This window comes from Bufo gargarizans, chromosome 5 (genome assembly GCF_014858855.1).
Source record: "Bufo gargarizans isolate SCDJY-AF-19 chromosome 5, ASM1485885v1, whole genome shotgun sequence".
Lineage (NCBI taxonomy): Eukaryota > Metazoa > Chordata > Amphibia > Anura > Bufonidae > Bufo > Bufo gargarizans.
This window is the reverse complement of record NC_058084.1, coordinates 151,845,529-151,869,233: the sequence shown is the minus strand read 5'-3', so window position 1 is coordinate 151,869,233 and position 23,705 is coordinate 151,845,529.

Sequence of the window (23,705 nt, the reverse complement as noted above, 5' to 3'; positions counted from 1 at the left end):
AGATAGGCCAAAAGGTCATGGTATTAAGACCGGTCCGAACAGACAAGCTCCAGGCCGCCTGGCAGGGCCCCTATAAAGTTATAGGACAGATATGCGACACGACCTACACGATAGCCAGCTGCGAGGATGAAGATGTGAAACGAACCTTTCACATCAACATGCTCAAGGCCTATCAGGAACGGGCAGAGGAGGTAGCCGCTATCTGTGCACCAGCAGGAGAAGACACAGAGACCCTACCCCTTCCCGACCTATTGGGCAGTAACGACGGGATGACCCAGATAAAGAAAGTCCAGCTAGGTGAACAGCTGGAGCCGCAAGAGCGGGCTCAAGCTGTCCGCTTACTAGAAACAAAACAGGCCACATTCTCTCAGGAGCCTGGATACACACTCCTAGCCATACACAAGGTAGAGACTCCAGGACAGGCACCCCTGAGACAGCCCCCTTACCGTATCCCCGAAGCAGTCCGGGAAGGGATGCGGAAGGAAATAGATGAGATGCTTCGGCTAGGCGTAATTGAGCCCTCAGAAAGTCCTTGGGCCTCGCCGGTAGTCTTAGTGCCAAAGAAGGATGGGACAACCCGCTTCTGTGTAGATTACCGGCGCCTCAACGACAAGACAGTTACGGACGCCTATCCGATGCCACGGATGGACGAGCTGCTTGACCGTATCTCTGCAGGGAAGTATCTGACCACAATAGACCTATGCAAGGGATATTGGCAGATTCCCCTAGCAGAAGATGCCATACCCAAGTCGGCCTTCATCACCCCGTTCGGCCTATACCAATTCCGGGTTATGCCGTTCGGGATGAAGAACGCCCCGGCCACCTTCCAACGGATGGTGGATCAGTTACTTGGGGGTCTCCAGAGCTTTGCATGCGCTTACCTGGATGACATCGCCATCCATAGCGATACTTGGGAGGCGCACCTAGAGCACATAGGGGTAGTATTAGATAGGATCAGGGGGGCCGGGCTGACCCTGAAACCCGACAAATGTCACTTGGGTATGGCGGAGGTACAATATTTGGGCCACCGAGTAGGATGTGGTAAGCAATGGCCGGAGCCGGCTAAGATCGAGGCTGTTGCCAATTGGCCCACTCCCCACACCAAGACACAAGTCATGGCTTTCTTAGGCACAGCCGGCTATTACAGACGCTTTGTACCCGACTATAGCGCCCTGGCCAAACCCCTGACCGACTTGACCAAAAAGAAGCTACCCCGACAAGTCCTGTGGTCCCCGGAATGCGAGGTGGCTTTCCAAGCACTAAAGACTGCTCTGGTTAATGCTCCGGTGTTGGTTACCCCAGATCCTAACAAAAGATTTATTGTCCACACAGACGCTTCAATGTTTGGACTGGGGGCAGTACTGAGCCAGATCGGGGAGGATGGAGGTGAGCACCCGGTGGCATACCTGAGTCGGAAGCTGTTGCCAAGGGAAGTCAGCTATGCCACCATTGAAAAAGAGTGTTTGGCCTTGGTGTGGGCACTCAAAAAGCTCACACCTTACCTTTATGGCCGGGCGTTCACTCTCATCACCGATCACAACCCCTTGGTGTGGCTTAACCGGGTTTCAGGGGACAACGCCCGTTTGCTACGCTGGAGCTTGGCCTTACAGCCCTATGACTTTACGATTCATTATCGCCCAGGCAAGCAAAACGGGAATGCCGATGGATTGTCACGCCAAACGGATTTAACCTCGGACTAAAAGCTCTGAACCCGTCAACCCTACTGGACCAGGAAAGGTCCAACCGAGTTGCCGGAGCAGGGAGAAAAAGGGGGGCCATTGTGAAGGACTTTGATGCAATTGCCTATATGCTTCAGTTTAATTCTCTCCCTGCTATTTTAAGGTCTATATTGTTTGGTTCCAAATGTCAAGAATGAATGTATTCGTGTACCGAACAGGGAGGCTGAAATTATGTTTGTATGTGGGATGGAAAGTACTTTTCTGAAAGTGTTAAAAGTTGTAAATGTTCTGGCCAGCAGACAATTGAGCTGTGTGTATTCTGAAAGTGTTAAAAGTTGTAAATGTTCTGGCCAGCAGACAATTGAGCCGTGTGTATTGTTAAAACTCAATTATCTAGCCGGGCCCAGAGGAGGAGTTTTATGCTGCATAAATTGTGAGTTCTGTGCGCCAGTAAAGTTAGTCTCGTGTTTCCAGCATTAAGTTGACTCATGTGTGGATTACTCGGCGATTCCAGGGATATTCCTACTCGTGGAATATTGGGTGACTTTCTTTCATGGGAAGAAGGGAATGCTTGACGGGGATATTTTCTACTACCGTCACATTATGCTTTAGGAGGTAATGTTTGTTTTAGCCTAGTTTATGGTATCTATCCACATAAGCACATATTTAACCCCTTCCCGTACTGTGATGTACCATAAGGAATGTAGTTCTAACACAGCTGATACTCTCATGCAACAGCGAGGATATCAGTTCATTTTGATCATAACCATTTAACCCCACAAATATTATAATCAATACCAATTACTGGGTGCCGTGTAGGTACAGTACACTGCAACATAGGAGAATTGAAATGCATTACTGGAGCAATTAAGTGATCACATAGTCAAGTTCCCTGCTTGTAATAAACAAAATTGTAAAAAAGAAAGAAAAAGAAAAAAGAAAAAGAAAAAAAGGTAAATAAATAAATTTCCCATTATGCAACATTTTATTATGGAAAAATAAAAATGTACACATAATTGATATTGCTGCACCTGCAATGATCGGTACTATATGATTCATGTATTATTTACAGTCAACCTCATTTTTAAAAAAAAGCAAGCAAAAAATGACAGAAGAGCTTTATTTGTTCATTCTTCCACCCAAAACCTTGATTAAAAAGTAACCAAAAAGTTAAATGTAACTCAATGTACCAATAAAACTACAAACATCCTGCGAAGCACAAACCCTCATATAGCTCAATTGATGAAATTATACAAATGTTATGGGTCTTGGAGACAATGGGGCAGATTTACTTTTGAAAATACACCAGTTTTTGGCACATTTTGCTGTAAAAAAAAAAAAAAACAACTGATGTACCTGCTTTAGGGCTCTTTCTCACTTGCGTTGTTCTTTTCCGGCATAGAGTTCCGCCGTCGGGGCTCTATGCCGGAAGAATCCTGATCAGGATTATCCCCATGCATTCTGAATGGAGAGAAATCCGTTCAGGATGCATCAGGATGTCTTCAGTTCAGGACCGAAACTTTTTTTGGCCGGAAAAAATACCGCAGCATGCTGCGCTTTTTGCTCCGGCCAAAAATCCTGAACACTTGCCGCAAGGCCGGATCCGGAATTAATGCCCATTGAAAGGCATTAATCCGGATCCGGCCTTAAGCTAAACGTCGTTTCGGCGCGTTGCCGGATCCGACGTTTAGCTTTTTCTGAATGGTTACCATGGCTGCCAGGACGCTAAAGTCCTGTTTGCCATGGTAAAGTGTAGTGGGGAGCGGTATACTTGGGCACCCCACGCGCATGGATGATGTGATGATGATGTCATTCTGGAGCGCCCCGGGAGCAGCATGGACAGTAAGTATACTGCTCCCCTGCTCCCTACTACTACTATGGCAACCAGGACTTTAATAGCGTCCTGGCTGCCATAGTAACACTGAATGCTTTTTGAAGACGGATCCGTCTTCAAATGATTTCAGTTCACTTGCGTTTTTCCGGATCCGGCGTGTAATTCCGGAAAATGGAGTACACGACGGATCCGGACAACGCAAGTGTGAAAGAGCCCTTACATCATGTTTATCAAATGTTTTAGACACTTTTCTAACCTTTTTACTCCTCATCCAACATGGGGGCATTGCTTTCTGAAAAATGGAGTGTGGCTTAATCACATTTCTGGCATTAATCTCGTTTAGAATAAAACTTAGCCAATTTATAGGTGGCATAAACTTAGATAACTATATAAATCTGGCCACTGTGATAAATCTGGCACAGTTTTAGACTGTCTAAGTTTATACTGTCTTCACTGTGCCGACTTCCACGTCTCCTTGGTTAAAGGTAAAAACAGCGTTTTGAAACTTGGACAAATTTCTATCACATGGACAGAATTCAGGTGTAGGTCTGGCATAGGATTTATGAGAGACCAAAATGATGAAGGTCTTTGGGCCTAAACAAAAATGTATCAAAATTTTAAGACTGGGATTCATATTAGCGCAAATTGTTTTATTTTTATTATACAACTGTACTAAGACAAATAATTATACATTTCTTACATTTCTCAATACATTTTCATAATGGCTCACTGAGTAAAGTTAACGTTATTTAAATTACACAGTGAACATTGTAAAAACAAAACCCCAAAACAGTGGCAATTGCTGTTTTTCCATCCCCTAAAAAACAAATCAATTGCAAAAAAAGTCTTCAATTTCACACTAGTAAAATTCTACATTTTGCTACTTACTTTATCTCAGAAATCATATAGAATGTCATATAATCAATTTTTGACACTTCGTATGATTGTTGTTATTCAAAAAGCTAATTTCAATTTGCTGTAGTGGAACTAATAGGTTCCTATGCCTTACATCAATGTTTCTCAAAGTTCCAAGAATGCCAACTCAAAAAATGTAACATCACAGTACTCCCAAGGTTATAATATGCCATGTTGTGCCTATTAAAGCACTGCAAGAGGACAGTGTGAGTAACTTCTAAGCTAAAATATGGACTGTACCCCTTGGAGAACACTTATAACAGGGTGATATTAACCCTTTAATGCATAACCCCTAGATATGAACCCCTTCATGAATAACATAGGCTCCTTCTTATACCCTTGAATAGGAAGGAGCCAACCTATTGAAGTGAATGGGATGGCTTAGGTGTAATTACACTGCTTACTACTGCGATGTCGATGGCGAACAGGTAAACAATGAAGAGGATTCAGCTTTTATTTTTTTCTGCTACAGAGTCACCATATGGGATAAATCTATTTATATATTAATAGTTTGGGCATTTTGCGATGTGGAGGTGCAAATGATCTATATTTTTTATTGTTTATTTTTATTTCTAAAACGATTAATGGGGTGATTTTAAAATGTATATATTTTTCATATTTTTTTTTATATTTTTTAAAAACGTTTTAACTTTGTTTTACTATTTTTAAATTCCCCATAGGGGACTTTAACATACCATCATCTGATCACCTATCGCTGTGTTCGCCTCGGATCCTACAGAGGGACAGAGGCTACCACAGTGAACCAAATGCTGGTTAAGAAGGGGTTAAACATATATCTAGCCTAAGAGAAAAATGAAGATGAAAAGAATATAAAGGCAGACTAGATGAACCATGTGGGCTTTTTCTGCCATGGTTCTTTCTATGCTTCTATTTGTTAGTGCATTTAACCCTTTGCTCTGGACCATCATCTACTTCTCTTTTAAACCTCACATGGCAGATCATAGAGCTATTGATATCACCATTGCTGTTAGAAGGCAATTTAAAAAGGAAGGAAAATTAGTATGGCAGCAGTATGTTCCGTAGTCAGCTGGATATATCTAATTGTATAGCTAGCAGCAATTATACTGGACTTATCTGAAGGTTATAACGGCTTTCAGAGAATTTTCCCTTTTTCTTTTAAGCAATGTTGTTTTAGCAGTGATAAAGTAAAAGAAGAAAAGGTGAATATAGAGTTGTGACCCTTACAAAAAGCTTGACCCTGTAAATAAATTTGTCTTGTAATAAAGAGATACAATATTTGATTTTCAAACCTGCTGGACGCCAAGAAATGGACTTTTCCGGAAAAAAAAAGTGGAAACCATGCTCAGTTTCCTAGACAGAGACTTTTACTGCTCTCACTAGTAATGTGATGGTTAGGGAAACATGCCCTGAGGTTATTTAGACAATATTGTTTTAGTTTCTCATTAAAGTCATTGAAATTACTCTGCAGGTGCTGAACAATATAGGCCACCCTCCTGAATAGCCAGGTGCACTCAGTAGTCTACCATTCACTCTTATACGTAATTGTTCTTAATGTGTGCTGGCTCACAAAGAATAGTGTTGCTTTGGATTCTTCATCATGACGACATCTGTGCAGCTATCCTAAACTTTAGTTTGTTAGCCACTAAATACCACATATATCATACCCACTGTAGATTTACACTCCAGGTGTATTCCCTTACCATGTATTGAATGCGAGCGAGATAATTACAATGTAAAGATGTAGTTTTAATTAAAGATGTTAACATTAAAGAAAAAACACAAAAGAAGCCAAATAGTAATAAAAACCCTGAAATACAATTTTATGTTCAACTGTTAAATATGCTCATTTTCGCTTATTGCTTTTTATCTATTCTTGTACTGCAAATTAATATCATCAGTTATGCTTATTTAAAAATATCCATTCCTCTTGAGATATAGATAAAGAGCCGTTTATGCAACAACTCAGGAATTTCTGAAGTACAGAGAACAAAATGTACTTATCTGAAGGGTCCAAAAATATCTAATTACTGTATCACTATTAAAGGGAACCTGGGATCAGAACAAGTTACTTTAGATTAGAGCATCTGTAAAAATCTGTTTTTATAAAATCTGAGATAATGGGAACCGCTGTGTCCACTGAAGGAACTTTAAAATAGATTCTCATTTTCAAAGAAGTCAAGTTTGTTGAATGATTTAGAGGTCTCATAGATGACAATTGACTAGTATACTGTATGCTTGTTAACACTACAAATGTGTCCACCTTCACCTTACCATAGCTCAAATTTGTTTAAAGGGATTGGCCACTTTCTGGTCATTGTTGACCAATGTGTTTTTAAGATGATTATATGGCACTTATTAATATAGCCTTTGTTAAAATTGTGTAGTATTTTCTATATTTTATAAGGTATGCCCCCTTGTTTACAAAGTCTTTTGTGCTGTCCACACAGAGGCCCTGTCCATAAGATGGCTGCTCAGTAGTGTTGATCGAGCACCATAGTGTTTGGGGGCTCGGGCCGAACACCTCGGGATGCTCGGGTGCTCTACAATGGAAGTCAATGGAAGAACCCGAGCATTACACCAGGCACCCCCTGCTCTGAAGAGGGGAGGGTGTCTGGTTGATACAAAAAGTTCCTAAATTCATGGAAACACCACTGAAATGGTTCGGAAACAGAATGGGGTGAAGGTTGCCGCTAGAAATGATGTTGTCCGAGTAGTACTCCACTTTTACAGACTGACAATAATACGCACCAAACCGAAGATAAAATTGATTTTGTTAGGAAACATTCTTTCCTATATATTTACTTGTATATAGAGTGCAAGTGCAGCCAAAAATTACAAGGAAGAGGTACTCCGATGCAACCTATATATCACATAAAGGAAGGCCTCATTCACATTTAGAGATGTCGAGAACATAAAATTTTCCGTTCGCGACTTCAATGGGCAGGCAAATTTTAAAACCCACAGGGACTCTTTCTGGCCACAATAGTGATGGAAAAGTTGTTTCAAGGGGACTAACACCTGGACTGTGGCATGCCGGAGGGGGATCCATGGCAAAACTCCCATGGAAAATTACATTGTTGACAAAGAGTTGGATTTTAATCCATAAAGGGCATATATCACCTAACAATCCAATTTTATTTTTTTTAACAACGTGGTTTAAAACATCCAGTGTGTGTATACGATCAGGTATGATGTTGTATCGATCAGGTAGTGTAAGGGTTACGCCCGCTTCACAGACATTGACAGACCAAACTCCCCTTTTAATGCACCACAAACCACTGCAAACAGTCCATTTGCCCAACCGCAAACTTCCCATTTGCACAAGGTTGGATCCCAAGCTAGCCATGTCCCGTTGATGTCATTGAAGGTTTCTTCCTCCACCCAGCCACTTACAACACCAAGGGTCCCGGAAAGGTAAATTGAATTGATTTTTCGAATGGGGAGATGGTTAAAAAAATGCTGGCTCCCTCCCCTTTGTTTGAAGCCACGGTCACTGCGTCTGTGCCGTGCAATTTACTGTCCCACCCGATATGAGTGGTATTTCCTGTAGTTCTCTCTTCTCATCAGTTTAATCCCTGTTGCGTCCCCAATCTGGGGTCCATTTATTAAATTGATTTTTCGAACGGGGAGATAGTTAAAAAAATTGCTGGCTCCCTCCCCTTTGTTTGAATCCACACCACGGTCACTGCGTCTGCGCCGTGCAATTTACTGTCACACCCGATATGAGTGCTATTTTCTGTAGTACTATTCTCATCAGTTTAATCCCTATTACGTCCCCTATCCGGGTTGGATTGCCTTTTGTGAAAAAAAATTTAGGCCGGGTATCTTCAACTGCCTTCACAGTGACAGACCAAACTCTGATACACCAAACTGAATTGATTTTAGGAACCGGGAGATGGAAAAAGCAGCTTGGTCGGTCCTCTTACTCCCAAGTTGGGGCACTGAGCGTGCACTGAGCAATGTGCTGTGACAACCTATATGAGTGGTGTCTTAACTAGTCCTATTCCTATCAGTTTAATCCCTGTTATGTCCCCTATCTGGGGACGTGTGTCGAATTGATTAACCATTGTCGAATTAACGAACCATTACGACATCCTGAAATAATTTAGTTCTGAGCTTTGTACTTGATTTGTATTGGAATTGTTTTTGCAGCCACAGTGCAGCACCAGAGGCCAGAAAAATTAGGCATGTACACATGCCTGAATCACAATGTTATTGTTGCAGCCGCTGTTGTAGCAGCAGCCGGAAAAATGTATGTTTTCAAGGCAGAAAGGTGACTAAAACATTGCGGCTTGAACCCTAGTTGGTGGCGGAGAATTCACGAAAGTCATCCGGTATGCAGACATTAAATACAGCAGCATGGGGACCATCAGGCCTTTTGTTAGTTAAACGTATCCCCTACTGTCAGTCCCTTCGGGATCCATGCCTCATTCATCTTAATGAAGGTGAGGTAATCAACACTTTTTTGACTGAGGCGACTTCTTTTGTCAGTGACAATGCTTGCTGCTGCACTGAAGGTCCTTTCTGACAGGACACTTGAAGTGGGGCAGGCCAGAAGTTCTATCGCAAACTGGGATAGCTCAGGCCACAGGTCAAGCCTGCACACCCAGTAGTCAAGGGGTTCATCGCTCCTCAGAGTGTCGATATCTGCAGTTAAGGCGAGGTAGTCTGCCACCTGTCGGTCGAGTCGTTCTCTAAGGCTAGATCCCGAAGGGCTGTGGTAATGTGTAGGACTGAAAAAGCTCTGCATGTCCTCCATCAACAACACAACTGTAAAGCGTCCTGTCCTTGCCGCCGTGGTAGGAGGAGGATTATTTTCACCTCTTCCCCAGTTAGATTCCTGTTGTGCTGTGACATCCCCCTTATAAACTGTGTAAAGCATATTTTTTTGTTTGGTTTTGAACTGCTGCATCCTTTCTGACTTCCGGTAATTTGGTAACATTTCCGCCACTTTCTGCTTATACTGGGGGTCTAGTAGCGTGGCCACCCAGTACAGGTCGTTCTCCTTCATCCTTTTTATACGAGGGTCCCTCAACAGACGTGACAGCATGAAAGACCCCATTTGCACAAGGTTGGATGCCGAGCTACTCATTTCCCGTTCCTCCTCCTCACTGATGTCATTGACTGTCTGTTCTTCCCCCCAGCCACGTACAAGACCACAGGTCCCAGATAGGTGACAACGAGCACCCTGGGATGCCTGCTGTGGTTGGTCTTCCTCCTCCTCAAAACCACATTCCTCCTCTGACTCCTCTTCCTCATACTCCTCTTGCAGCGTTGCTGCAGGTCCGGCAAGCGATGATGACAAGGCTGTTTCTGGTGGTGATGGTGACCACAACTCTTCCTCTTCACGCTCATCTACAGCCTGATCCAGCACTCTTCGCAGGACACGCTACAGGAAGAAAACAAATGAGATGAGGTTGCTGATGGTGCCTTCGGTGCGACTGACTAGGTTTGTCACCTCCTCAAAAGGACGCATGAGCCTACAGCCATTGCGCATGAGCGTCCAGTAACGTGGCAAAAAAATTCCCAGCTCCGCAGAGGCTGTCCTAGCACCACGGTTATACAAATACTCGTTGACGGCTTTTTCTTGCTGGAGCAGGCGGTCGAACATTAGGAGTGTTGAATTCCAATGTGTCGGGCTGTCGCAAATCAAGCGCCTCACTGGCATGTTGTTTCGGCGCTGAATGTCTGCAAAGTGCGCCATGGCCATGTAGGAACGCCTGAAATGGCCACACACCTTCCTGGCCTGCTTGAGGACATCCTGTAAGCCTGGGTACTTAGACACAAAGCGTTGTACGATGAGATTCAACACATGTGCCATGCACGGCACATGTGACAACTTGCCCAAATTCAATGCCGCCAACAAATTGCTTCCATTGTCACACACCACTTTGCCGATCTCCAGTTAGTGCGGGGTCAGCAACTGATCCACCTGTGCGTTCAGGGCGGACAGGAGTGCTGGTCCGGTGTGGCTCTCTGCTTTCAGGCAAGTCAACCCCCAGACAGCGTGACACTGTCGTATCCGGGATGTGGAATAGCCCCTGGGGAGCTGGTTGGGTTCAGTTGATGTGCAGCCAGACGCCACAGCAGAAGAGGACTCAGCCGAGGAGGTTATTGAAGAGGATGGAGTAGGAGGAGTAGAGGAGGTATCAGTAGGCCTGCCTGCAAGTCGTGGCGGGTGGTTGAGAGGGGGCAAGAAGGACAGCAGTGGTTGACGTGGCTGAAGATGCTGGACCAGGAGGAGGATGGTGGCTTTGAGCATGTGTACTGCTTCTACTCGTCATCATGTGTTGATCCCATAGGCATTTGTGATGTGCGATCATGTGCCTTCGCAAAGCAGTTGTACCTAGGTGGGTGTTGGATTTCCCACGACTCAGTTTCTTTTGGCACAGGTTGCAAATGGCATCGCTGTTGTCAGAGGCAGACAAAAAAATATGCCACACTGCTGAGCTTTGCAATGACGGCTTTCTGGTGGTGGCAACAGCATGCGTTGATTGGCGTGCTGTCTGGCTGACCCCGAGTGCCGATACATGCTGTCTGACTGTGCCTCTAGCTCCTTGCGACGACCTCCCCCTGCTTCCAACTCGTCTCCTCCTTCTCTGTCTCCCCTTCTGAACTTTCCCCCTCTTCTCCTCTTCGAGCAGGCACCCACGTGGCATCCACGGACACATCATCATCAATCGCTTCACTTGTATCTGACACCTCAGCAAAGAAAGCAGCAGTACAACATCATCATCACACTGTACGTCCATATGTGTGTAATGCTGCCTGACTGAGACATATCCCTGTTATCTACATCCCCTGGCAATAATGGTTGTGCATCACTAATTTCATCCAACTGATGTGTAAATAACTCCTCTGAGGGATCAAGTGAAGCGGCTGTGGTGGCTGTAGTGGTAGTGGTGGTGTTGGCGGCGGGCGAGTGGTGACCAAAGCTGAACTGGAGGAGGATGGTGCATCAAGGTTCTTAGTGGAAGCTGTTAAAGATTGGGTGTCTTGTGTAAGCCAGTCAACTATTTTCTCCGAATTTTTGGGGTTCAGGGTACGTGGCCTCTGAACACTGGGCATTATTCCAGGGCCAGTGGAAATCACAGCACCACGAACACGACGGCCCCTGCAGCGTGGCCTGCCTCTGCCTGTCATTTTTTATTAGATAAGTGTTACTATGTGTGCAAGGTACTGTGCCACTCTATAAGTGGTGGGCAGTGGGCACAGTACAGTCTGTGTGGGCCTGGCTGACACACACAGGCTTGCAAATGTGATTAGATCACAGTTAAATTTAAAATAGATATTTTTTTTTCTGAAAGGTATTTGGGTGAATGACACCCTGTAATGGTATGAGTTCAGGCCTAGCCACTAGCCAGCGGACACAATAGAGTATGTGTGGGGCCTGACACACACGGGCTTGCTAATGTGATTAGATCAGAGAAAAATATTAAATATAATTTATTTATTTTTATTAGTAAGGTATTTTCTGTCACACCCTGTATGAATGGTGTGCACTGTGCACACAGTGCTGTCTATAACTGAGCCTGCAGCCTCACACACGGGCAGCCAGGCAACTGCAATATATATATATATATATATATATATATATATATATATATATTTATATATATAGCAGATGAGTCTGTGGACACAGAACACTGCCCTAGCTAAAGCTTTCCCTATTGAATCAGCAGCAGCTACACTCTCCCTCCTCTCTCTGTGAATGCAGATTCCGAATGAATCTAAAATGGATGCTGTCCTGGAGGTGGGAGGGTCTGGGAGGGAGGGTCTGCTGCTGATTGGCTAGAATGTGTCTGCTGACTGTGAGGTAGAGGGTCAAAGTTTACTCAATGATGATGCATAGGGGGTGGACCAAACATCGCATATGTTCGCCCGCAGCGGCGAACGCGAACAAGAACAAGCTATGTTCGCCGGGAACTATTAGGGGTATTAAGAGAGTTGCTGTATTTGATGCAATACATAGGTTTCTCCCTGCTATAGTCTGCCTGCAAGAAACACACCTGAAGGGTGAGACGATTGCTGGAGTCTCCAGGTCGTGGGTGCGGCACTCCTTCCATTCAGTGTACTCTTCATATGCGAGAATGGTGAGTATACTAATACATCGGGATATAGACATAAAAATTGTGAAAGCAGATGAAGACAGGGAGGGGCGCTATGTCGTGCTTGACTGTATTGTGGAAGGTAGAGCATGGATAATAGCTAGTGTGTATATAAATTGGATGGCCTATTAAAAATTCATGATATTGCACTTAAGGCGGGGGATAAATCACTATTAGTAGCAGGGTATTTCAACAATGCAATGTACATAAGATTAGACAGGTGTAGAATAGGTAAAACTCAAGTTTTGGGCACGGGTTCAAAATAAAAAAATATCACAGAAGAGATGGGATGGATTGATATTTGGAGGGTCATGTATCTAAAATTAAGGAAATACTCATGTTTTTCGAAGACCCATAGGAGTTTATCACAAATCGATTTAGTTTTCACTAATATTAAAGGCTCACTAGATATTGCTGGGGTTAAATACGGGCAACGCGGAATTTCGGATCACAACCCAATTAATATAAATACAGAAATAAATAAGCTGGAAAAAGAGACTGAAAAAAAAAAATGAAAAAAAAGTATATTGAGAACCCCACAGAGCAAAATTATACTGCGTGGATAGAGGAAGCTTCCAAACTAAAGGACAAACTATTTTTGTTGGCAGAACATCGAAAATAAAACTATGTAAGAGGCAATTATATTCATGCACATATACCGGGAAAAAAGTTAGCGTCTTTAGTAGCGGCCCAAATAAAATAAAATAAACTATATTCACTGGTTAGTAGACTCCTCGGGTTATAAAATTACTGAACAAATGGCCAAAGTAGATATTTATGGTAGAAAAATAAATAAAAGCCCGACACAGATACAACAGTTCTTGGATGGAATTACTATCTCTAGGTTCACAATAGAGCAAGGTAAGATCCTGGAAGCTCCCTTAACCCCCTTGGAAGTTAATGAAACTCTATCTAGGATAACAAAGAATAAGGCCCCAGGAATAGATGGTATATCGTTTGAGGTATATGTTCAATATAAAGAAATTTTAATACCTAAAATGCTTATGATGTTGGAGACCTCGAGGCAGATTGGGAAACTGTCAGATACCCTGCGAGAAGCGTTAATTACACTTATTTTAAAACCCGGAAAGGACCCAGCCTCTCCAGAGTCATACCGCCCAATTTCACTAAATAATACAGATAATAAAATACTGGCTAGGATTTTGGCAGCTAGACTTGGGCGTGTGGTCTCGGCTCTTGTTCATGAGGATTGTGACGCTTTGCGATCCACAGCGATACTAGGAAATCGCAGATGCGCCATATTTTGCAATCACGGAGACACCAGAGCCTTCACAAAAAATCTTCTCTTTTCACTAAAGGAGTAATTCACAGAGCAGAGGTGCCATTATCACCTCCTTGTGACAAACTTTTCCTGCCCCATGCCAAGTTGAGTAGCCATCAATCTAGTTCTCTTATGACAGAACCTCCTAAACGGCCTTTCTGCAGCCATAGTGTCTCTAATACCAGAAGGGTTCTCAAACCTTCAGTCTTGCCAGTGCGCTTCAAAGAGAGCAGGACAGATTCTTATCAGACAGCTGTTTGAGACACAAAAAGAGGTCACCGGGCAGCCACCTCTAATTCGTAGCTTTCATATTTGCGTCCATATTTCCTCACATTTCCTGGGTTCGGAAACAATGCACTGAACCATCTCTTCAGGGATTATTCCGGCCCCAATAATACACCTTTCAGGAAATCGGCCAGTCAGAGATTCTCTCTCTCAGATATCAAAGCTCTCAGGGAATCCAAATGGTAATTCTATCCTGTTTGGTATCAGAGGATCTGTAAAATTGTGCTGATTCTCAGTATGACCTCTATGTCCAATTTGACCCACGGGTACGGAGAAACTGGCACAGCAAAGATTCAGCCAGATTTCCTCTGTCCAGGGCAGGAACTGCCCCTCTTCCAATTACCCAAGGCTGGACTTGTGCGGCTCACAACCCCTCCCCACTACAGAGTGGGTAAAACCCTGTGACACATTCAGCCCTGGGTCCTTCTACCATCTGACGTCGACTAACATCACGACCGCCCGCTGGACACGGGCACACCCCACCATCTTGGATTATTCTACAAAAACTTTGCCTTTTACTGGACATTACCACGGTAATTCTGAACTTAGACATTCTATTCCCTTCCACCTCTTACCTATTTCTTTCCAAACCAATCTGTTCAACTGGCAGGTATATTTATCTGTCAGCTTTAATGTATATATTTTTGTGTATAGTTTTAGAATAAAAACTAACGATTTCATCGTTCCAGTTTTGCCCTTGTTACTTGATGACCTGACCTATGCTAAGAAGACATACTACCAAATAGTTTTATTTTTATAAATTGTTAATCTTCTAGCTAGGTTGCAAATAACCATTTCGTCCCTTTAGGACTAGCCGGGGTCTCTTTGCCCCGATTCAATATGAAGAGTGGTGGCAGCATATTAATTTGATTTCCAGCGTGAAATCAGTAATTTTATTTTTACCGATTGTACATACAATCGTGATTGTATCCTGTCTGGGCCCACCAACCAATCTTAAACGTCTTCTGTGCTCACAGTGGATTCGCCTCCAGAAGTCTGTAGTGGAGACCTGGATGGCAACTGTGGCTTAGTACGACGGGATTGGCGGGTGGTTGTCACAAGGATCAATCGGGGTTCATGTCAGGGAAAACTACAACGGATAATATTAGGAGATATTTTACGAATATCCAGTTTAAACCCACAAACTGCAGAGAACGGTTTATTGTAACTATAGAAGCCTCAAAGGCTCTTGACATGGTAGAATGGCCCTTTTTGATTGGTACAATGCGGAAAATGGGCTTTGGTGAAAATTTTATCTTCTGGATAAAGTTACTTTATACTGAAATTTCTGCAAGGGTCATGGAAAATGGAGAATATTCCGTTAGTATACATATTGGCAGAGGGGTTAGACAGGGATGTCCCCTCTCCCCTCTGCTATTTGCTATGTAGCCACTCGCCGATATGATTAGACAAGATAATGATATAGTGGGGTTTAGGTATGGTACTTATGAGGAAAAAAATTAAAAATAAAAAAATCGATTTATACGCAGATGATATTATGCTGTTTGTGGATTCACATGGATCACTTTCTAGGATTTTTCAGGTATTCAAAAACTTTTGTAAATATGCAGGTCTCAGAATAAATTGGTCCAAATATGCTTGCATTCCGATTGATCCCCTGAACAATTTTAGTCCGGGGTTGCTGGAAGTTAAGCTGCCTAATGAACCTGTTAAATATCTAGGTATTCAGATTACCCCCAATCCTAGGGATTACGTTCAGCTAAATGTGGCCCCCAAATACAAGAAATTAAAAAAAAAAGTCTGGAAAAGACTGCATGTTTTTTGATGGCTGGTCATATTTCTCTGGTAAAAATGTGTCTACTACCTGCTCTGAACTATATTTTGTGGAACACACCGGTGGTGATCCCTAAAAGATATTTCAAACTAATAACCAGTTTATTAACTGATTTAATATGGCGTGAAAAAAAAAAAACGAGGATAAAGGCACAAATAATGTGTATCCAGGAGAAGGAGGGCGGCCTATCAGTACCAGATTTGGAACTCTATTACATCTCTGGTTACATAAAAAATATAATAATATGGGGTAATACGCAAAGATATAAGAGTTTAATACTAGGGATTAATAAAAGATTGAAAAAATGTAATATTTTTCAAATACTGGAAGCAGGTATATTGATGCAACAGGAAGTTAATAAGATACCTCTAATTGACTTGATGGCAAAAACCTGGAAGGAGGCAAGACATTTGTGGTCCCAGAGTGGTTTCCATTTTGATACTATACTGTGGGATAATATCTATCTCGCAGAATTAAAAGCGATTGAACAAAAAATTTGGTGGAAACATGGAATATATAAACTTGGCCAGGTATGGGATGAAGGGGATATAATTCCCTATGAAAAACTTAAAGATAATTGTCATCTGATAAATCCAGAGCTGAGTTTTTTTCACTTCCAATTAAAACAAGTACTTAATAAGACGATAGGAATAGGAACACAAATAAATGCCCTACCGCAGCCGTTAATCAATATTACTAAATTAACGCCAGGGAAGAAATTGGTCTCAAGAATATATCAATGGCTTGTTACACCAAAAGACTAAGAGAAGAGCAGTGGAGAGTTTAATGAACAAACGGCGGTCGGATTTAGATACCCAACGGGGAGATTTTTGGGATTTGGCCATACAGGCAAAGAATAAGGTCTCAAGGAATTTCTCTCATAGAATTATTCAATTCAACATAGTGTATCGACTTTATTACTCTCCTAAGATGTTAATGAAGTGTTTAAAGAGTTTAGGTGCCCAAAAGTGTAGGGAGATAGGAGTAGACGATATATATGTGTTATGGACATGTGTAAAAATTCAAGAATACTGGGAAAAGGTCTATGAAAAAATAGAGGAATACCACCAGTTTAAATTGCCAAGGAAATTTGAAAATTTTATTCTGGGGGTAATGGATGGAATGGAAGTCCCCCAACATCGAGAGATAGCTTTTAAACTTTTATTTCAGGTCAGCAAATGCATTGTCGGGTGCTGGGGGGGGGGGGGGGGTGTTGCCCCCACGGTTAAAGAATGGGAGAGCTCCGTTAGAGTCTCGCTTGTCGGGGAGGAATTTCATTTGGCAGGTAATAAGAAAAAAACTGGACTTGCTAGGTCATGGCAAAACTGGTTAAGTAAAAAACAAGTGGCATCAGGGGGGTATCGGAAGGATGGGGAGGCGGAGGAGAGGAGAGAGGAAAGGAAGAGAAATTTTATTTATATTTTTTTCTCACGGCGCGCAAGGGAGGAGGGAGGGGAAATATATATAAATATGTCAAACTGAATATGAATAATTAGATATGGATGTAAAAATTGTATTTATTGAAAAATTGTAAATGTTTGAAAAAATATTTTAAAGCTTTATAATAAAAAAAAAAGTGGTAGGGCTATGTTCTCATCACGGGCATCTATGCCCCTTTTGATGCAACCCATTATCTTATTGTCCTTGTCAGCAGCTGCCTGACATTGGTTTTTGCATTTTAGTTTGCTGTTTATTAAAATTCCTAGATCCTTTTCCATGTCAGTGTTACTGAGTGTTTTACCATTTAGTATGTACTGGTAACTTGCATTATTCCTTCCCATGTGCATAACTTTACATTTGTCAGTGTTAAACCTTATCTGCCACTTATCTGCCCAAGCCTTCAATCTATCCAGATCCATCTGTAGCAGTATATTGTCCTCTTCAGTGTTAATTACTTTACATAGTTTTGTGTCATCTGCGAAAAATTATATTTTACTATGCAAGCCCATTACAAGATCATTTATAAATATATAAGAGAATAGGGCCCAATACTGACCCCTGAGGTACCCCACTAGTGATAGTGACCCAATCTGAGTGTGCACCTTTTATGTGGTACAGTCTCAAATGCATTGGAGAATTCCAGATATACGGCATCCATTGATTTGCCACTGTCAAGTCTAGAAGTTACCTCCTCATAGAAACTGATTAAATTAGTTTGGCATGACCGATCCCTCATGAAGCCATGCTGATATGGCGTTATTTGCTTATTTCCGTTGAGATGCTCTAACATAGCATCTCTCAGAAAACCTTCAAACAGTTTACCCACAAAAGATGTTAAACTTACCGGCCTATAGTTTCCAGGCTCCTTTTTGAATATTTTAGGGTTAGTTTTTACTCTTTGGCAATTAATCTCTCGGTCTCTAGTTTGGCTGCTTTTATTTGTTTTTTTACATGTTCTATTTTTTTCCTTATAGTTTTTCAGTGCTTCCGTGCTACCCTCCTGTTTTAGTTATTTATATGCTTTCTTTTTGTAATTTATTGCTTTCTTTACAGTTCTGTTTATCCATTGGTTTCTTTTTGTTCCTTAACCTTTTATTCTCATACGGTATGTACCTCTCACAATGAGATTTTAGGATGCTTTTAAAGATATCCCATTTTGAGGCTGTATTTTTATATTTGAGGACTTTGTCCCAGTTAGTAAGGCCTCTTTCACACTTGCGTTGTCCGGATCCGGCGTGTACTCCACTTGGCGGAATTACACGCCGGATCCGGAAAAACGCAAGTGTACTGAAAGCATTTGAAGACGGATCCGTCTTCAAAATGCTTTCAGTGTTACTATGGCAGCCAGGACGCTATTAAAGTCCTGGTTACCATAGTAGTAGAGGGGAGCAGGGGAGCAGTATACTTACAGTCCGTGCGGCTCCCGGGGCGCTCCAGAATGACGTCAGAGCGCCCCATGCGCATGGATGACGTGCCATGCGATCACGTCATCCATGCGCCTGGGGCTCCCTGAGGTCACTCTGAAGCGCCCCGGGAGCCGCACGGACGGTAAGTATGCTGCTCCCCCGCTCCCCACTACATTTTACCATGGCTGCCAGGACTTCAGCGTCCCGGCAGCCACGGTAACCATTGAGAAAAAGCTAAACGTCGGATCCGGCAATGCGCCGAAACGACGTTTAGCTTAAGGCCGGATCCGGATCAATGCCTTTCAATGGGCATTAATTTCAGATCCGGCCTTGCGGCAAGTCTTCAGGATTTTTGGCCGGAGCAAAAGGCGCAGCATGCTGCGGTATTTTCTCCGGCCAAAAAACGTTCCGGTCCGGAACTGAAGACATCCTGAACGGATTTCACTCCATTCAGAATGCATTAGGATAAAACTGATCAGGATTCTTCCGGCATAGAGCCCCGACGACGGAACTCTATGCCGGAAGAAAATAACGCAGATGTGAAAGAGCCCTTAGGCCTATGGCCTCTCGATGTACAAAATTATGTTGCATTTGCATGATATTTTTTCCCAAAATATTTTTAACTCAGTTTTATTAATTTTGTTTTTATTTTTTCCCCAGAAATTGTAGCTTTTCTAGTTAATTTCGTTTTTATATTTTCAATAATATAATTGAAGTTTTATATGATTTTACCTAATATGCTTTTATACTGTATATACATACAGTATACACAGTACATTAGCCTGTGTGTGTACTTCTTAGTTCAAAGGCCATCATTAGGGCAAACCTAAATGTGCTCTAAAAACAGGAATTCTAAACTGAATATACCTACAGCGTTTCAATAGACCCTGAGCTTTTTGCACATATATGTATATGTATAGATCACATTGCTGAATATTCTTGTGGTGTTATAAATGGGGGTGCCTATTTTACTTTCCACTTGTAAGCCACAGACTACTTTGATTGCAGCATACAAGGGGTAAAACATTGATCTCTAATAGGGGAGGACTGCAGAAATGACAGAAATGCTCTTGATTGTTAGGACATAGTGGCAGACCTTTGAGGCCCTATTACATATGAAGATAATCGTGCAGATCATCTCTAACAAGCATTCGTATGAATGCTCATTAGCTATGATCTAACAGTGTAATCCTGCTGCCGATTACACCATGAATGAGCAAATTCATTGAGTAATTGAAATCTTTTAGCAGGCTTAAAAATACAAATTTGTGGGTGGCAGATCGTACTATGTAATCATGATCTGCTGTTGGCAAACAGTGCTTCAATATGTAGACGAGCGATGCTATTAGCGATCACTTGTCCCCATCTGGAATAGGAGAATGCTGTATGTAATACCAGAGGTCTGCTCTGCTTGCAAGCAGGCAATTGCTAGGAAGTAACGCTCCCTTCCGCGCAATCACCTGCTTTATCTGCAGGTGTAATAAGTAGTGGTGGGCCCGAATATTCGAATTTTAATTGCAAATATTGCCACTTCGAGAATTTCCGAAGACTTAGAATATAGTGCTATATATTCGTATTCTTGAATATTTTAGATTTTTCATCAGTAACCTCCCTTCTTGCTTGTGGGCCAATGAGGAGGTTGAAATGTCTTTGTCTGAGCTTAGCAACATCTCTAGCAACCGATAGGAAAGTTGCCTACACCTTACTATATAATAACCTCCCTAGCAGCCATTTTCTGCAGTTTTATGGAGTTTTGAGAGATACAGCAGTGTCATTGCTGTGCTCTGTGCTTTACTGTTTAATTAAATTAGATAGTTAGCTAATATAATACAGATAGTTAGTGAGAGATAGTCAGTGTAGGTTAGATCGTAATATAGTGTAGCTGACCATACATACATGCTACAGACATGGTGCTGTGATGTCACACGTTCACAACAATACTTAGTGCACCAATCAGTAATACGTATTGAGACCTGCTAAAATGTGAAGTTGCACGTATTGCACAAAAATATGCGTATCATTAATTGAAATTTGCGCAATCGCGAATATATTGGAGCACTCTATGTCTTGTATATATAAAAATTAGTTTCTGTCTAGATGTCTGTCTGGGCATTCTTTATGCGCGACCAAACGACTGGACCGATCTTTACCAAATTTGGCACACAAGTACATCAGGTGTCCCAGAAGGTTTTCGACTGGGTCTCAGCTCTCTAGGGCGTACCGTTCCTGAGATATTTCCAAAAAATTACCCAGATTAGCCAATACAAGCCTGCAAGTCTCTCTCTTCAAATCCCAACTGCCATAAACAGTTTTACTCCAGGTTTCCATAACAACCCAGCCATTTTGTGTTACTGCTTAAAGGGGCGGGCACTGTGGAGGTCACTGTTATTAAATGGGCGGGCGCTATGAAGGTCACTATTAAAGGGGCGGTCACTGCGAAAGTCACTGTTGAAGGGGCGGCTCTGTGGAGGTCATTATTAAAGCGGCGGGCACTGTAGAGGTCAATGTTAAAGGGGAGGCCACTGTGGAGGTCAATGTTAAAGGGGCGACCAAACGACTGGACTAATCTTCACCAAATTTGGCACACATGTACATCAGGTGTCCGGGAATGTTTTAGACCAGGTCATAGCTCTCTAGGACGTACCGTTCCTGAGATATTCCCAGAAAATTACCTGCATTTGCCAATACAAGCCAGTAAGCCTTTCACTTAAATCCGACTGCCATTAACATTGTCACATGTCCCTTATCAGGGAAAAGAAGCTTGCAGGTCCTACTCCAGGTTGCCATAACAACTGATCACAGGTTTTAGCTTTTCGCAAGTCCTGAAATATTCAGTCGTATGACGGCACAACTACACTGCTACATGCATGGGGGTCATAAACCACTATTAAATGACTGGGCGCAGTGGAGTTCTCTGTTAAAGTGGTGGGCACTATGAAGATCACTGTTAAAGGGGTGGTCAATGTTAAAGGGGCGAGCACTGTGGAGGTCACTGTAGCTCACACTCACAGCACAGTACTGCTGTCTTAGAGTGAGCTGTTCAAAAGGAAATGCCCCTATCCAGTTAGGCCCCACCCCCTCCCACTTCTCAGCTGACCTAGGGTCAGGCTGCTGTGGAGGTCACAGTTAAGGGGATGGTCCGCTGAGGGGGTGGTGTGCTGTGAAACTCACTGTTAAAGGGGAAGGCTGCTGTAAAGGTCAAAGTTAAGGGGGTGGACTGCTGCGGAGGTCCAATTTTAAGGGATAGGGCACTCTGGGGAGGGGTCAGTGTTAAGGGGTTGGGGGCTGTGGAGGTAACTGTTAAGGGGGCGGGGTGGTGTAGATGTCACTGTTATAGCGGATAGTGTTGATATCTTTTAACGACACACACATTCATTAAATGAAATAGATTAAATATACCCGAGCAAAGCCGGGTCCTTCAGCTAGTCTGCATATAAAGCTATTGTAATGTTCTGCCATGCCAACCATTTTCTCCAGTCTCAGGAAACTTCTATCAGCTTGAAAAATGTAGCAACAGTGACCCATGCCTGTATTGCACTCGCTATACACGCATATTGCATTGCCGATTTTTGCAATCAAGAAAATATTCTCAAATTTACGAATATATGATTAATATTTGCCCAAATATTCACATAATATAGCAAATTTGAATATTTCCCCTGTCGATCATCACTAGTAATAAGGCCCCTAGTGTCAGAGATAGAAGAAGGCAAGTGGAGGAGGTTGTAAAAGGTAGATTAAAGGGACACTGTCAGGCCTTCTGAGCATAATTAGATCTTTATATGCCCTCCTAGGTCTTGTAATAAGTTTCCAATTCATATAAGTATTATCCCTGTGCGCATTGTAAACCGTGAAAAATAATCTTTATAATCACCTGTCAATCAACTGTCCTTTATGCCCAAGGGGCGTTCTTTGCGCCGCGTTTGTGCCCAGCCACGCCCCAACTGCCGGATCCTTAGACACGCCCATCTCATTAGAATTCACTAAGCTGGGCGGTATTTTCCTGTCCCCGACATTCCGAGATCCTGCGCATGCGCACGGCACCCTCACTCGCCGGGATCACATCACGCCTGCGTCCCCAATTGAGGCAGTTGACCGTAACTTTGTATTGGGCATGCGCGGGATCTCCGAATGTCGGGAAGAGGAAAATACCGCCCAGCAAAGTGAATTCTAATGAGATGGGCGTGTCTAAGGACCATAAAGTTGGGGCGGGCACAAATGCGGCGCAAAGAACTCCCCTTGGGCATAAAGGACAGTTGATTGACAGGTGATTATAAAGATTATTTTTCACGGTTTACAATGCACACAGGGATAATACTTATATAAATTGGAAACTTATTACAAGACCGAGGAGGGCATATAAAGATCTAATTATGCTCAGAAGGCCTGACAGTGTCCCTTTAAAGTGTGCAGGTAGCCATCCAAGCAAGGCAGCTTCTGTAATCTCTAGTTAGGCAAAAAAAAGCACACACACCATACAGTTTGCATGGGGCGAAATCAATACAGGAATGAAGCTCTGCTGATACACGAGACCTAGTGAAAGCAGCAGCATCCTGGACACACACACCTCATATTAGCATGTATTACTGGGAGGGGCATGTCCACAGGTGAAAATTTTTAAACTAGGAGCAGGTTGTAAATTGAATATCAGGAGATTGAGAATGAGGCAATGAAGATTGCAGACTGAAACTTATTACAATTTATTTTTAGTCAAGGTCACCATTAACATTGGTAGTATATACAGTAGGTCAATTATCATTCATTGGCCAATGGGACACAAATATTGTAACATGTATAGTCAGCATTACTGAATGTGCCTAATCACTTAAGTAACTGATATTTATATTTCACTATTTTGTCTATAGAGCATATATGTATCGATTTATAATTTCATTATCATCAGATTTGACTATATTTTATTTCTTGAGAAGCCAACATCGCTATTCTTTTCTTGAGCCCCTGGATGCTTTTGTCTATGC